At 37.3% G+C, this 14,994-nt stretch overlaps 1 protein-coding gene across 5 annotated transcripts in view; it reads right to left on the bottom strand.

Moving 5' to 3' along the window:
* LOC136711853 (myosin light chain kinase, smooth muscle) overlaps positions 1–9,705 on the bottom strand; it is a 62,984-nt gene extending 53,279 nt beyond the window's left edge. For 3 of the 5 annotated variants that reach the window (XM_066688409.1, XM_066688412.1, XM_066688411.1), the window contains exons 1-2: positions 9,478–9,705; positions 3,384–3,518 (exon numbers count right to left, since the gene is read on the bottom strand). The gene's annotated coding sequence lies outside the window, so the exon portion shown is untranslated. The remainder of the gene's footprint in view (positions 1–3,383; positions 3,519–9,477) is intronic. The other 2 variants (XM_066688413.1, XM_066688414.1) reach the window with 1 other exon arrangement.
* Positions 9,706–14,994: the final 5,289 nt, after the last annotated feature.

The raw sequence follows: 14,994 nt of genomic DNA, 5'->3' as shown, positions 1-14,994 counted from the left end.
CCCTTCTGAAGCATCATCTGTCCATGTCATCCATTCTTTCTGTATTTGGAGGTCAGTGACACACCAATGTCAAAAAGCTTGGATCATTGCTAGTCCAAGGCAAGTTTAATAAAACAATTATCGTGGTGTCGTTCCTATAAAGCAAGACCATGGAAAACTAGATAACCACTTCCTTTTTAGATTGTATGCAGCCATTACAGTTATTTTCATATCCTTCAAGGCAATTTGGATTTCAACAGGTCAAGTTTCCCCACTTACAAGTTAATACCAATGCCTTTCCTTCAGAGTTTAGCTTTAGTTCACCTACTCGGCAGCCTATAGGTCACGGATAACAAATTCCACAGATTATGTTTTAATATACATTATTTTGTTTATAGGAAACTGATTATTGTGCATGTATTTAAATCAACATGTTGACACTCCATATCTGTTGCAAACAATTAGGTTTACAAGGCTATACCGCACCGGGTGTGATTTTGGGTTAGCATATAATGATTCTTATATATAGCCTACATGCACAGAATTTCAGTGCTCTGGGAACAGTACAGCAGATGTATTAGGGAATGCTTTGATACTGAAATAAGACATGCACATTTAAATACAGGTATGCAAATCAAATAATGACTGTGTAGTGCATAGAAATTTAATTCAAGTGATTAAGAAAAAATACAATTAACTATGCACTGAAGTGAGAAATGTGGATCAGTATCAAATACACTAGAGAGGTTCATTCATGATAAACTAAACTCCAGAAATGGCTTTCAATATAATACACATTAAACAGATTTAAACAATTGTTAAATCATTTATATCATTTGTATCAGCCTTTCCTATAGCCAGCGGTTAGAACTGTCCTCTTTTCAAATAAACAAAAGATTTACAGACTTCCGCCATATGGTATCTGCTTTCAACAACAGATGAAAGTCTGTGAATGGTGTATGTCAGACATATTACATGCACATTGTCTTTAAAATGCAGAAACTTTAATGAACACCCATTTTAAACAGGAATATATAACAACCAATTCCAAATAATGCATTTACATTTTTAAAAGTAGGGGGATCCTTGGTCGTGTTTTTTTGGCAGCAAGCTAACATTTCACATTTCACAGATGTGTTAACTTCCACTATCTGCCTCTGGCTTCAATAGGTTAACAACAAAGAAACAATACTTCTACACAGGAACATTACACCAAATTCATACATCTCTCAGATGATACATTATTTTTGAAGATATCCCAATTTTCTCCATTACCATGACACTTAGTTGACTAAACATATTTCCTGCCTTGCAAAAAACTAAATTGTATACAAGAACCATGCTTAATTTCAGTCTACTACTTTGCATACATGCAGCCAGGCATGTTGACATGTCTATTTTACCTGTATGCGTTTCATTATAACATTTTGGCATTTGAAACAGCTGCTTATATAACAATGGCATGTAAAAATGTAATCAGTTTGTCTTAAGTTTGAAATACCAATGCAATCCCAATACCTACATCACCTCAATTGTTAACACTACTTAGATATACTGATAATCATCTTTGTAAACCAATAGCCTTAAATTGATAAACATAACCTGCCAGGGTGAAGTTCCCAAAATGTCACTTCCATAACTACACAAAATCAAATTTTAAACCAAAAGGAATTTCACAAGGTATTTGGGTAATATTTATCGTGAGTGTCATAATTAAGTGTTTAATATATAGCCTAGTCTATTTCATTAATGTGGAACTGATCATTAACTAAGCTTCTAGAACTTCAACTTTTAAAGTCCACTGACGTATTAGAAGGATGCTCATTTCCCCTAATCATGATTTCTTCCTCCATCTTAACCCCATAGTGGCCAGGTGGTTTCACAAATCAGTGAATGAGTTAGAAATACAGTGTGATAAGACTTGTTTATTACTCAAAAATGAAAGAGTAAGTAATGGAGTAAGGAAAATATAAATCAGAATTATTTTTTTACACTGGGTTCCATGAGTATATGTACCCATTTCCTATATTTTTAAATTGTGGCTCTGCATTTCACTTCTTAAACCTATATAATTTTGTAAAGGAAAGAATATTAACAAATATATTTGCATAACCATGATCATTGATCATTGATCAGCATCTTTTCCCTTGGTGTTGCACACTAGAGCGTACTGTACAAGGTTTTCTTCCCATTGTTTTGGTCTAATGCCGGGAAAAGCATAGGGTTGGCTAAAGTACAGTGAGCCACACCATTCAAAGTTCCCCTCCCAAGATATTTAAAGAGTTCAAAGGTCAACAGCTCTCCCCATGGCTCCTCAAATCTAGATCACCATCTCATCTCAATCAGAACTCAAATCTGCCAAATCCTTTCATCACAACATACTTCACATCGCAGCCCACACAGTTCAGTATCAGAGACTTTAGTCTAGATCTTGTGTCCTTCACTCTGAGCTAAGAAAGAAAAACTGAAGGAGATAACTAGGAAAATACATAACACAGGAGAAAATCTTGCCATAGTACTGGCCCTCTCTTCAGGGAACAAGATGTAATACTAAATTCAAAACACAGAAGAACAGAAAGGACCAATTATATCTAAACACTATAATAAAAACAGTATTTATACTGACCGTCAAGTTACAAATCTGTCTTTATTTAGATCAACCTGGCACATGACTACAGCCCTTCAGCCCAAATGAGCTTCTTTCCCCTTCATTGCTTTACTGAACACGGAGCCGTTACCACCTTACAATTGCCGTCTATGAATGCCCTGAATGCTTTTTCTTACTAATGTCAATGGAACCAAAATAGGCTGGCTTACCCCCTGCTATCGCTCCTATTTAGCCTCCTATTTATTACCTGCTTAATCCCCAAGCCTCTTCATGCCTACGCACACACATCCCCACTCCACAGCCTCCTTTACATCACAACATTCACATTGAAGACTGAATGGAAATGAGTGCTACTAAACCCCCGGGACACAAAGCAGCGCAGTACGAGCCCATTTAAATGCGGGATCTTTACAATTGTAACTTAAAATACATGAACCACCCACTTACATCCCAACCACTTACTCTACATATCCGGTCATTAAAGAGTGTATTGTTATTGCAAGATTCACAAAAGTGAAAATCCCTTTCTGGAATAAACTTTTTTCTCGCTCTCCTTTTCTCCAGGGAATGGTGCACCAATCAGAACTCATAACCCACCTTTAATTACTAATTTAGGCAACTTAAAATGTGCTAAGGAAAAACCCAGCAATTCCCAATGGAGTACACATTCCGCTGTAACACTGCAAAAGTTTACTTAAGCAGCTGTGATTAAGAAAATCACCAGCCTCAGAAAGAATACAATTTAGAAATATGGCCAAGCGACGTAAAAGAAAACTGATAACGTGTTCAGACTCACCAAGGTCCCGGCCTGCACAGTAGGAGACACTCCAGCAGCACTACCTGCTTCTGTTCAGTGCTCAGGAAGCTTGACGCTGAAGAGGTTATGCCACTCGTCTGCCTCGGGCTGAATGTGCACGGGGTCAGCTTCAGACTGTAGTGAACAATACACAGTAAACACCAATTAACATTGCAGTGATACAACAGTGATCATCTATGACAGATAACGAGCAGACAATCATTTGCACATGAATATGGTCTTAGAAGCAAGGCAAGAACAATGGCCAATCTGAATTACATTCTAATGATGCCTTAGGAAAAGTCAAAGATTCACGTGCCATGTTGTTAATCTTCTGGCTCCGAGCATGTGTATGTGGGTGTGTGTGTGTGTGTATGTAAACAGATTAATTACAAGTATATACATGTGTAAGAAAATACAGATGTACACATAGCAGAAGTCTGGTCTGCTGAAGGAAACGTGCTGCAGAAAACCAAATTATGCTCAAGTTATGTGGGCTAATTTATACTAAGTGGATTTAAAACACATGGGGGGGAAATTTGAATGCTAATGCTGGTTTTAATTTATAGGCTTCTCTGAAGTTTAATATCAAAGAACCTCCAGAAACGTCTGTAGACAATATGGAAGTGTCTTGGCCCTGAAAGAATGTTAAAAACATGTTTGATGCACTAAAAACAAAATGAAGTGATGAATGAACCTTATCAATTGCAATTGTATAATGACTTGTGTACCTAGATGTATATTTTGTTAACTGTCAGTATGCAAATTCAGGGAATGTAAAGTAATGTCTTCTCGTACACTCCTATATTTAGTTTTGAAAAGGTATTACAGCATATTACTACATGAAGACCAAATTAGCACTAGAATTGGCAGGAGTGTTAGCCAAAAGACAATATATAGTGGTAATTTGTCTCCTTAAAATGAATAAAAGTCATAGGAGGCCCATTGTCACATACCAAGGTTAAAATAGGCTGTGAAGAATATTCTACATAATCTGAAACTGCAAGGTCACTTCTCATATGTTTATCTATGCATAAGAAGTTGACAGTATTTAAATCAAAATTCTTTATTAAGCTTATGCACAGAAAAATCTGTTGGTGGATTATCTCAACAGACTGTTATTCAGTTACCTCACCACAAAAATAACATTCAGTCCTCTATCACTCCATGTACAGAGAGATTCTCGTTGTATTAATTTGTTCTGGGAAAAGTTAGATAACAAGTGGTTGCAAAGGTGACATTACAGAGTAGGCTACGTCTAAACAATGGATGTACATTTGCTCAGTACTGTTTCTAGTGGCTTCGTGACAGCACTGCTTTAGAATTGGCAAGAACAAAAAGCTACTTTTGTCAAAAACCTCAAACCTATCCTTATGATGATTATTAAAATCAACTGCTAAATGAAGTATAAACTGGAGCCATTGCAGCACTTTAAATATGTAAAACACGTTCAGAGTGCTGAATTACCCATAAAACACCTTGAAAGATCAAAATATGTCCATTGTGATGTTGACAGTCTGTCTCTTTCTCTCTCTCTGCCTAGTCAAAGTGGGAAAATAACACCAGACTTCCAAGTATAGTGATTTCCAAAGAACAGACTGAGAAAGCCGTGAAGCAGTCCAGCAGACATTCACATATCTCCAGTCTTACTCACTCAATAGCTTCAACTAGTATCTTATTTCCATGGACAACATTTGAACAACAGAACTGGGGAACTATTAATACTCCATAAAAACATTCACCGGTTGACCTTACAAAAACAAGTGTTACCTTTTTAACTCTTCAACTCAACAGAAAACCGAACGGACCTCTCCCTGACCCGACTGCTTCTGCTGCACAGCCTTTAACAGGATTTTGAAGGGAATATTCTAGGCTACCAAGCGTCTGATTTAAATGTGGGGTAAAACCATAAGAGGCCACTGCATCAGAATTCCTTCTGTGAAAATTGTATTTGCCAAAAGGACTATAGTTTCAGAAAGCACGGTTATTGAATACTGCAAGAAATTGTTACATAATTCTATCATGCAAAATAGTGCAGTCAAATACAGACAATGAAACAGTTCTGGAAATGATTATTATGGATCTTTTTTTTTTAATTTTTTATCTTGTTCCACTAAAATGCATTTGAATTAAGTTAGAGCAGTGTTCCAAAATCAGTAACCAATGGTACTAACAAATTAAACAGCTGGGAGCCATTTAGGAACCTTACTGTAATCTGAACCCAGTTTTGAAGGAAACCGATTTCACTTGATTATCACAACGCACTGAACCCCTAAACTGCCGTTCAGCATAGCACGGTCTGGGTGTAGAATCATTTTAAGAGTCAATTTGAAAGCTTACATTCTTGTGGATTGTAGAGTTCATGCATTTTTCATTGTTCAATTTTCAAAATGAGGTCATATGTATATGCACACAGTTCATACAACTAATCAATCTAGTTTAAATTTTACAACGTCTCAAGCTATAATATTTTTCCAGATGCTGGCACATATGGTATGATTTTACTGTACAGTGGCATGTTCTTGTTAATTTTAAGTGATCAAATTCTCTGGAACATGATGCCAGAGAGAACCATGGGATTTGCTTAACTCCAGCATGTTAATAGATTTAACAAAAGAGAAGATTAAGCAATGTCTGACACTTAGAACATCGCTTGCGCAAAGTTGAGCAAATAAAACAGGGGCTGTGTTGGAAAGAGGTCATTTACCTGCTAAAGAATGTCATTCTGTCAAATAACCGAGAGGCCAGTGAAATGGTGCGACTTCTGATTCACAGACTAATAACCTCATCGAAACCTCCTGCCATGGCCAGATAAACTCACTGAAACTCACTGCAGTTAAGCATTGTGTTAAAGGGATCAGGAAGTCAAATTATTTATTCTTTCAACTACTATGGTAAAAATATAGTAACTGTAACAATTGTATTGCAATGTTGTCTATAGTAGTGTACAGCTTTATGTTGACCACATACAAAGAATTTCATATTCAAGGAGTATGAGTTGGGTTTTAAAGCAACACTTGCACAACTCTAAATCCCCTGCATGTGTTCCTTTCTCTGTGAAAAGCAATCACAGATCTGGTTCCTATCCAAGGCGGACAATATTGATAAAGACACCGATTTCTTCTATGCACGGCTATATCTCAGCCCTAGCAATGCATTTCAGAAAGATGATAGAATCAAACTCAAATTCAGTAGTTTCATATGGAGACTCGTATCTTATGCTGCTTGTAAACACATGCTCGATATCACAATTTGAGTCTGCATTAGATAAGACACGACATTACAAAAGCATGAGAAACGTTGAAATAAGTCAATGCCAGTTCCATTGCAAAGAGATGATATCGTCTATTCTATTCACTGGACAACTGATATACTGGGCTCAATTGACCTATCTGGTTCCTTTGCTGTGCCTTCTGATTGAAATATTATTCATATCTTTGCAACTGTACTTGTGAAGCAACAGTGTACCCTCTAACACCTGGTCAACGATTCAGTATGTATCCAGTCAACAAATGAGTGCCCTTTTGATTCCGGCAACTCAAATAAAAATAAAAATAAATCCTCTGCCCATCTCTTACCAGACCTGCGCAGCGCTCTGTGAAAACAACTGCCTGCTATTATTTCGTTGTGGTGTGAAAGAAGCACCCGATGTTAAAAAAACTGCAGCCCCCCGCTGAGAGCTCACAAACAGCTGGATAAGCACTGGGACTCCCATGAAGCACTGTGAAGTACCTGCCGTGTGGCGGCTTTAGTGATGCCACAGCTGACCACTGCCTCCATTTGTTATTGTCTTTCTGAGTGGCTGCAACACGCTCTAGCTGGAACACCACAAGCGAGAGATAATAAAAAATAGAGCTGCGGAAATAATGATAAGCCAGCTTCGACAACTGAGGACGGCGTGGACAATGCTGCTGACAGGAGAGAGATAAGAGGGTTGCTGTTGTCACTTGGTCACAGCAAATTTAAAAATAGGGAGATGGAATTATATGGTTGCTAGTGAAAGAGAGAGTTATTATACATGTCAGTGGAGGTGAATGATCACTGACTTGCCAACACACGTTTTTAAGTTGTTGTTTTTTTAAAGCAGTCGATTTTGGTTTGTCTGTATTCTTTTCCTTTCAATTTAAGTAGTCAATGGTGCTCATATGATATTCTTTTCAAATTCTCCAGGGTTTACACACATATGTCTAATAAGTAATGATATTCCATATAATACTAAATAGATTTAGATGGATTTCACATGCCATATAGACCTAGCCAAAGAATATTGAGAGCCTGAGAGTATTTTATAGTGGAAACCTGCTGGTAGCAGCAACCAACATACAACATATAATGCTGGAAAAAATATTATTATTCTCTATATATCACTTTAAGAGCAAAATAATCAATGGGGTATCAACCGTAATGGCTGTTTTTTTTTTTATTTAATTTAATCACCTTTGCCAATAGCAAATCTTACAATTCTAAATGTAATTGTGTTTGATTGAAAAAATATCAGCATTTATTTTATATAAAGTTGGCAACAAATATCTATGGAAGTGATACCCACAAACGTCAAAAACCTGTGATACATAAATCACTGGGACACTGCAGAAATTAGGAGTGAGCTGGGTCACTACGAAAGTCTTGACTGTTAAATGCCAAAGTCGCACCACTAAATTTATTGATGATTGTTATATCAACAGAGTTCATATGCTTTTGCTTCCAATGTTTGGAAAAGAAACGCACGGCAGTGAGGGTCGGCTCTGCGCAGGGCCATTTTAAGAAGTCAGTGCCAGCAAAGTAGTTGTCTGCCAGCACACAGCTGGAAGAAAGGGATTCTTTAAGTGCTTTGTTACTAATAAGAACTACCAGTTAAATCATCTGTACTTAATTGCCTTTGGCACCACAGCCAGCAAGTGATTTATATCAGAGTTCATGTAGGTGCAATTCGGACTTTAGGGGCTTTCAAAATAAGATGGAATAAAAAATAATAAGAGGGTTAATAGAGAAAATATGTTCCTTCATGTGGTGAATGGGTGAAGGGGTCCAGTCCTATGTGTTGTGACAATGGACCTCTTACACACCTTCCTTTAGAAAGTAATCAATCAGGTTTTGTTAGAAAAGCCTGCTCACCCCATGACTTGTTTGTATTTAGGTCAAGGGAAGAACCTGCATTGTTTTCATTAATAGATCTAACAATCGTATCCTCCATATAGTGTAGTTTAAGGTTCATATCTTATTGATTGCACCTGAAAGGTTCAAAATGACACCTGAAGAACAATTTCTCATCTGACAAATGTGTTGCATTTTAAAGTTAAACAAGACCCAAACTAGTAATAAATGATGACAAAAACCGAAGCCCACTGGAAATGAATGTCTGCGCTAGTGTTAGGTTGGGTCAACATTTAACCCTACTCTAACTCTATATAGCCTGGCGGTTAGTGGGATTATCATTTGCACATGTGTCTGTCTGGCGTATATGTGAACAAGAACAAGAGCATTTCTGGATGTACAGAAATCAAATCCAGGAACCACATCAGGGTTTTGCCACAACAGCCAAATCACGGAGCAACTGCAGCCTATTGACAGGAGCAGCCCATACTTTTGCGGTTTTGAGTTAAGCCGAAATTGACACCGGGAACAACCGGACACTTCACTTTCACTGAAACAATCACTTCCGCGCCCTGGAAACGACCGCTGCATAGAAGCAACGTGTTCTAGGAGGCAAGAACACATGATTGACCATGAAGAAGAAGCGTTTGCAACAACAAACGAAAGAATAAAACATTTCACAAAAACACCCCTTTTCATGTGTAACACAAATGGATTGATGTTGCAGAACATTGTAGACATAAGGGACTTAAGCTGCAGTTAGCTTTTTAAAACTAGCGTTTTATTTCAAATGCCCTCAAGACTTTTTCTGCAGCTGCATTAGCTTTTCCTCCAATAGCTGTAGTACTAGTAATGCAACGCATAATAGTACTTCTTTGCAGCTTTTATATATATATATACACACACACACACACACACACACACACACACACACACACACACACAGTGTCAGGCAATTACACTTCAAAATATACATCTTTAAAGTTGGGCTTTAACTCACCAAGACACCACGTTGCTCTGCTGCGATCCGGCACCAGCGTCCCGACTCCGCGCTGCTGCGTTTTGCTCTAAACTTTACAGCTCCACCAGAAGTGCTTTTTTTTTGCAAGGAGGGTAGGGGGGGTTGATCCACGAAAAAAAAGGTTATGAACTTTGGCGTGTGAGTTACCCTCAGCCTTATTAGGAAATGTTTGATCTTTTTTTTTTTTCCCCCCCTCTTTCTGTGAGAAGTTGCAATGCTGGCGTCAAAGTATTTTGACAACAAAGGCTTGGGACCTTTCCGAGGTGCGGAGACTCAGAGGCAGCTGGAGAAGGAAGTCTGCAAATGAACAGCCCACCTTTAAAGGGTGCTGAAGACAAACACAAAAACCTATATATTGTGGTTATATGTGACTGTGACGCCAAAAAGGAACATGAAAGACAATGAATAACATGCTTCTTGTTTATGGTTCTTTTTTTGTTTGTTTGTTTAAAATCCAGAATTAGGTTTAAGGTTCAATTAGGTTCCATTATAAAATCAATTAAAACCAACAGTTGATGTAAAATGATGAGTTCAAAATTAAATGTAAATAAGTAAGTACACTACAGTTGGATTGAATATCTGTTATTTGTTTCTGTAAAGAGCAGTGTGGGGTGGGGGTAAGGAGATAGCCTGGAAGATTTGTTAAATGGAGCACAAAGCCTTTAAATCCTGACCATTTGTCTTCTGGTATTGGCACCCCGCAAAAAAAAAAAAAAAAGGATGCTAATGGCATGTGAAAACAGCCTGTGAATGGAAACACCTCAAAAAGAAGTATAGGACAATCACAGCCTGTGAAAAGGATTGATGAGGCTGCCTGATGCAAACAAGTATCTGAATAATTGACTGTACAAATTGGATTATTATTTTATAGGCTTTCATGTGATGTTTAGTGTTTGGGAGACCATGTTTTTGTGTTTTAAGAAGTTGTACACAAACACACATAGCACAAAAACTGTTGCTGTTTTTAACATCCATAATCTGATTAAAAAAAAGGAGAACACTGCTCTCCCATTACCTTTAATCATTTTAATCAGAATCTGAATCAGACAAATATCATATGTATATCAAAAGAAATGGCATGCGGTAGTTTGGAACCAGGTGGCTGCAACCTTTTAAATATTTTCAAATGGTTGAGCTGTGCACTGGGACAAATGATTCAGATGTTTGAAGTTGTAGTTATTGACCTGATAATATCACCAGTAAGGAGGATCTCTCTTACTCGTTTACTGTTCGTAATCTACGCATATGGGATTTAAGAGAGGGAAAGTGCACAGCCTCCAAAATAAAGCTGCCGCAGTCAATAAGAAAACCTAAATGCATATCAATAGCTCTCGATCTGAAATATACACACAGACAGGAGTGTCTGGGACAATATTGAGTGACCCCATGTAACCCCATTCTGCACCAGCACAGCTAACCGACAGACATTAAATGTGCAGAGGAGAGAATATACTTCAAAATCTGGTTTTTTATTGCTTACAGGGATATCTGTTGGTTATAAAAGAGGTATTGTTCCTAGCAAAATGTAAGTTATGAAATGTATTATTTAACGAAGAGCACATTTGAGCCAGAAAACTTTGTTGAGTAGGCAGGATAGCTAAACATGTGGTTTTGTCATTTTGTCAGTAATATGGGATTTGAGTTAGAGCTGGATGATTAAAACACCTGCCAAATCTTCTGGCTGTCACTACACCCAGCATAATGCATTTCTTGGCATGCAGCAGCTCATATATCCAGTCCTGTCAGCACTAACTGATGGTTGAATACAATATAGGGAAGGTTACAAAAAGGCTGTATGCTGTATTTAAAAATAAAAATCCACACAAAAGTATATCCAGTTACTAAAACAACACAATCTTGAGAAATTGTGGTTTGAAGAAGTCTAAAGTGATATTTAGTTGACCTAAAAAAATATACAAAAAATAGCTTTTCCTAAACTAACCAGTGTCACAAAACTTCAGTTTAATTAACAATATTTTGTAAACAAAATGTATAAATAATGAACAATAATAAACATTGTTCCAAGTAAAAGGTAGTAATGCTTCAGTTACAACTGTATACACACACACACACACACTAGTTGTGTGTCAGACCTTTACAGTCTGCTCACTATTTTCTACAGGAGCCTAGCCCTAGTTTCATGACTGTAATTATTTGACATTTTACATGCTTTCTGACTTTCGCTATATTCATTTTTGGTAGATTATATAACTATCAAAATACATGTATCAATTATATTTATTTTCAATGTTAAATACATTTACAACTCCTTAATAACATAACATTATGGATTTGCCAGTTATCAATCTGCAATGTAGAATGTTTGGAAAGAAAATCACAACCAGTACAGAAGTTAGCAATTTCAGCTGCAGAGTTAGTTAAAACACTCACAATTGGGAAACGCAGTAATCCGTAGAAGAATTAAGAAAACAGATTTTTATCATTAGTGTCCATTTGCATTATCACTTTAGCTGCATGGGTAATTCATCATAATGATTGTGTTCAATTAATTGAATTTCCATTCTGGCAACCTGTCTCTCCACTTTCACCTGTGGATATTTGTCTACACTTCTAGACAAGTGAGTGTTTCCTCTTATTAAACTAGAATTTATTATTAAAGCTGGATCCAAGATACTTATGTGTATACAAAAAATAGCATCGTTCTTAATTTGAAGTTTACTGTATATCTTCTCCTCCTCTTCCACAATTAGCATCCTCAAACCTCCAACCCTCTCTGCACCACACCCCCATATACATAAAAATAAAAAATATATACAGGAGAACATCCATGCACAATACTTTGCATAATACAAAATATAGATTCATCTATGGAATGTGAGACATTCAAAAGTATCACTTGACATTAACATATATATATATATATATATATATATATATATATATATATATATATATATATATATATCAAAACTAAAAACAATTAAATTTGCTTGCAAATACTTATGTATACTTAACATGTATGTGTCCCACAATTCATGAACAGATGGTAGAGGCTGACAATATGTTTAACATTTTTCAGACACAAGACAAATTGGAGAAAAAATAAGGGAAAAAACAGACAATAATAAAATGTAGAGGTCATGATGTCTAGAGAAGATCTCTTTCCTCAGACAGAAATCTAAATGCATAATTCTGGTCTCCAGTCAAACTCCCATGTAAAATCCACAAATCTCAATCCCATGGAGATGCTAATCAATTCTAAAAACTACGACTTATAATTTCAGCAGCAACACCATATGCTTTTGGATAAAGACTATCTTTTAGAAACGTGGAAAACAAGGAAAATTGGGAACATTTATTACTGTAAGCTACTCTGAGTTAATTCTATATTATTAAAGAGCTGGAGAATTTAGAAAACTCTTTAAATCAATAGAGTATTTTTGAGTAAAATGTTTTTATAGTACTATGCTGGGGTTAATTATTATGTGTAGTATATTGGCCTGGGCCTTTTAGTCATGCAGCAAGATCGCTGCACCGTGGTTCAGGAGAACAGGGTTCGAGTCCCAGTCGTGGCTCTGCTACCCCCAAAATACTACGATATATACACAGTACTGTGCAAAAGGTTTAAGCAGGTGTGAAAAAATGCTGTAAAGTAAGAATGCTTTCAAAAATAGACAGGTTAATAGATTATATTTATCAATTAACTAAATGCAAAAGGAGTGAACGGAAGAAAAATCTACATCAAATCCATATTTGGTGTGACCACCCTTTGCCTTCAAAACAGCATCAGTTCTTCTAGGTACACTTGCACAAAGTCAGGGATTTTATAGGCATATAGTCAGGTGTGTGATTAAACAATTACACCAAACAGGTGCTAATGATCATCAATTCAATATGTAGGTTGAAACACAATCATTAACTGAAACAGAAACCGCTGTGTAGGAGGAATAAAACTGGGTGAGGAACAGCCAAACTCAGCTAACAAGGTGAAGTTGCTAAAGACAGTTTACTGTCAAAAGTCATACACCATGGCAAGACTGAGCACAGCAACAAGACACAAGGTAGTTATACTGCATCAGCAAGGTCTCTCCCAGGCAGACAGGGGTTTCCAGATGTGCTGTCCAAGCTCTTTTGAAAAAGCACAAGGAAACGGGCAACGTTGAGGACCATAGATGCAGTGGTCAGCCAAGGAAACTTACTGCAGCAGATGAGACACATCATGCTTACTTCCCTTTGCAATTGGAAGATGTCCAGCAGTGCCATCAGCTCAGAATTGGCAGAAAACAGTGGGACCCTGGTATACCCATCTACTGTCCGGAGAAGCCTGCTCAGAAGTGGCCTTCATGGAAGACATGCGGCCAAAAAGCCATTCCTCTGATGTGGCAACAAGGCCAAGTGACTCAACTATGGAATTCGGGATTTGGTCAGAATGAATGGTCTCCTCAATGCTGAGAAGTACAGGCAGATGTTTATCTGTCATGCAATACCATCAGGGAGGCATCTGATTGGCCCCTAATTTATTCTGCACCATGACAACAACCCCAAACATACAGCGAAAGTCCTTAAGAACTATCTTCAGTGTAAAGAAGAACAAGGAGTCCTGGAAGTGATGGTATGGCCCAGACAGAGCCCTGATCTCAACATAATGTAATCCCAGACAGACTTGATGGAGAGAGAAGCAACTGAGGCTGCCTAAATCCACAGAAGAACTGTGGATAGTTCTCCAAGATGTCTGGGCCAACCTACCTGCCAAGTTCCTTCAAAAACTGTGCAAGTGTACCTAGAAGAACTGATGCTGTTTTGAAGGCAAAGGGTGGTCACACCAAATATGGATTTGATGTAGATTTTTCTTCCGTTCACTCCTTTTGCATTTAGTTAATTGATAAATTTAATCTATTGTCTATTTTTGAAAGCATTCTTAGTTTACAGCGTCTTTTCACACCTGCTAAAAACTTGTGCACAGTACTGTGTATGTATATCGGCACCACCACCATCATCATCAGCCCATATTGCTCCACTGATGGATGAAGGCCTCCCCAAGGTGTTTCCACATGCTTCTATCTACAGCTTCCCTTATCCATGTCACACCTGCAAATGTATGATTTAATTGTCCCACCTTTTATGTGGCCATCTTCTAGGTCATCCCCTGGGACCATACACAGTGCCTGTAGATAGTCTACACCCCCTTTCAAAATGTTCATATCTTGTTGCCTGGAATTAAAATGCTTGAAATATTGTATATTAATTGATCTACAGATCCTACCCCACAACTTCCAAGTGAAACCTATATTCTAGAAATGTAGGTAAAAGCGATGAATTAAACTTTTAAAACCTTTTTTCTCTATACATCACATATAGAAAAACGTATTTTTTTTTTACACATAATGTTTATCTCCATTTGGATATGCTGTAGTTTTAGATGTACAAATTAAGAATTCATGTCACAGCTGGGCAGTACATATCAGATTGTACACTCCACAGGAAAGATAAAAGTAAACATATTCTACCAGCGCAGCCACCAATGAAGTACCAGAC

This window comes from Amia ocellicauda, chromosome 16 (genome assembly GCF_036373705.1).
Source record: "Amia ocellicauda isolate fAmiCal2 chromosome 16, fAmiCal2.hap1, whole genome shotgun sequence".
Lineage (NCBI taxonomy): Eukaryota > Metazoa > Chordata > Actinopteri > Amiiformes > Amiidae > Amia > Amia ocellicauda.
This window is presented reverse-complemented; position numbering and strand designations above follow the sequence as displayed.